Genomic DNA, 3,135 nt, shown 5'->3' with positions numbered 1-3,135 from the left:
TATAAAATAAATTTTAATTATTTTTTATTAATTCTTTTTTATTATCAAACATTTTTTAATAAAGATTTATGGAAATGTTAACACTTAACACATACACAAAAGTTTGTAAAATTTAGCAATTGACTTTTCAAAATCGTAAGCCAAATCAATATTATTATCCGTCGCATTAGAGGTGTAGCTGAGTTAGATTAGAGTAAATTTAAGAGTAGTTTAATTTTCCGAGTCAGTTTTAAGATATGAACTTAGGAATAATAGCCTAAAAAATGACTAAATTAGATCGACTTTTCCTAATATTTAAATTACATTTTAATTTTGTTGCACTGAGTGTGAAGAAAACTTTACATTATTATACTATAATATTCATTCACTTAAATAACTTTCAGTGAGTTAGAAAATTAGTAATTTTGGCTTACAATACACAATGAATTGTTTATGTACAAATTCTTTTATGCTGACGATACGGTATATGGAAATTATTTTTTTTTTAAATTATAAATATGCTTTTAATATATACAAATAAAGTAATAACGATTTAGAAACTAAAAATAAAATTAATAAATATTCTATAATAAATAAATCAAAATAACTTAGTTAATTGAAAAAGTTTTATTATTTATATTTATATATAATGAGAATTGCCTTTTGTAATTACTATTTTTTCTTAAATTTTGCTTTTATTATTTTTCATATCTATATCTATACTTATATATTATTATAAAAAAAGTATAAAAAAAATATAAATCAGTCAATTTTTTAAACAATTCTATTTAATAATTAATTTTAAATTTTTTAAATTCAAAATTTGAATAATTAAGAGTTAACTAAGTAAATCCTAATTAAAAACGGTAGAAACCTTTTCTTTTCTTTCTCACTCCCATAATCGCACACAGAAACCATTCCCCTTCTCTCCCTTTCCCACTTCCACAGTCACGCCGTCCACACTCCTTTCCAATTGGCGCAGCCACCGTGACACCCTACAGCCGCCTCTCCTTCGCCGCGAAGAAAATCAGAAATAGCTCCGGAAGCAACGCTACCAGCAACCACCGTCCAACAGCGTGAACATCCTCTCTCACACCGCAGCCACCTCTGCACACTGTTGCCATCATGGCTTCCTCCACCATCGCAGCAACCACCGACGACCCAGCAATTTCCGCCTAGACATGTACTTCGATCAGTCAACCGCGTCTCCTCCCCAGCGACCTAGATTTTTTTTTCCTTCCCATCTTAGAATTTTAGTTTAACTTGTGTTTTTTATTATTAATGTTTCTTTTGGATATTTTTAATCGATATTGTTTTGAGAATTAAATTCTTATGGTGTTAGATATTTCTTTTTGAGAGAACTAGTAGTTTTTTTTTATGCCTATGAAGTATTCTATATTGTATATTTAGTTTCATTTCTACTTTTGGATAACACATGATGCAGGTCTTTCACCTTCTCCACTTTTAAGTCCTTTTGATATTTTTGGTATAGTTGAACCAGATGTAGTTGGTAATGATGAGAATTTATTGAAGCTTTTAGGAGTTGATGTCTTTAATAAGAAGAAAAAAAAAGGGCGAAAAAATGGTTGTTATTAGGAGAAGGTGGCTTTGCCTTTGTTTACAAAGGAAGCCTAACAAGATAATGTTACAGTCCAGATCCTGAAAAAGAAGGAACGATGTACAAAAAAAAAATTCAGATAACTATCAAGCTAGTGAAGAGCCAGATAGATCCATGAGCATAAAAACATGTTTAGTGCATTAGAGAGTGTGAAAAATAAAAATCTTGCTAGAAGCACTACCAGTGAGCATGAATTTTTAACTAAATAATGGCCTTGATCCCATTAAATTTGTCTTAGCCTCAATGCCAATTCTATTGACAATTTTATTGTGTTTGTTATATTATATTCGGAAGTTGGCATTTTAAACTTCAGAAGCAAAACGAATGAAGTTTGTATCCTAGTATGGAATTAATCTTTTCATGTTACTACTTATGTCATTTGTTTTCTTCTTATTTTGTTGTTATTAAATTAGTTTAGAGAGTTCTTTTTTGAAAGTTACCAAGCTATCATGCAAATAATGATGACTATCACTTATATGAACACAAGAATATAAATATAAGTTTTTCTTCTTCAAAATTATTGGACGTTTAAGAAGCAAATACAAATAGATTATAGAAGCAATTTTCGGATGGTTTATCTTAAACTATTATATATTTGTATATGAAAATTTCAAAATACAAGATTAATAAAAAAGAATTTCATGGTAGAAAATAAGATTGATTATACTACATTGTTAGTGTGATAGCTTCAAAAGTAAAACCAACATGACATGTTGCTTGGGAAGGTGGTGAAGGAATTTAGAGGCATTCACAACTGTAACACAAGCAAACTCAGAAAATATATAAAGTAACATCTATTTACTATGAAAAAGGAACATCCTAGTATTTGACAGAAGTAACATCCACTTAGATCTTTGCAAAATTAATTAGGTACCTACACAGAGAAACATGACGAGTAGGATTTAAATAAAAAAGACCATGCAATTCTTAAAAAAATATAGTCATTCACAACTGTAACACAAGAAAATTCGAAAAATATATAAAGTAACATCCATTTAGTATGAAAAATGAACATCCTAATGTTTAACAAAAGTAACTCCACTTAGATCTATGCAAAAACAACCAAGTGCCTACACGGAGAAACATATCGAGTAGGATTTAAAAAAAGGTCAAGAAATTCTTAAAGAAATACAGACATCATAACTGCAACACAAGAAAACTCGAAAAATATATAAAGTAACATTCATTTATTATGCAAAAGGAACATCCTGATACTCAACAGACGTAACATCCACTTAGATCTTTGCAAAACAATCAGGTATCTAAACAGAGAAATATGCCGAATAACATTTAAAAAAAAAAGAAAAATGTATCCAAAGTGTCTCAAATGGTGACAGCATCCCATGTATACATTATCATAAATTTTTTGCATATCTTTTTTTTCCTGTGGTATGACCTTGAAAACTCCATGTCTTCTGCAATGAATGGCGAAGAAGGAAAAAAGAACGAGATGGATAAGTTTCATAGCCGAATCCACGTGTGGGTGTGTCTTGATGGTGGCGCGCAACGATCGGTGATGAGGCTTTTCAGCAACACAA

Source organism: Arachis stenosperma, chromosome 10, assembly GCF_014773155.1.
Source record: "Arachis stenosperma cultivar V10309 chromosome 10, arast.V10309.gnm1.PFL2, whole genome shotgun sequence".
Lineage (NCBI taxonomy): Eukaryota > Viridiplantae > Streptophyta > Magnoliopsida > Fabales > Fabaceae > Arachis > Arachis stenosperma.
This window is presented reverse-complemented; position numbering follows the sequence as displayed.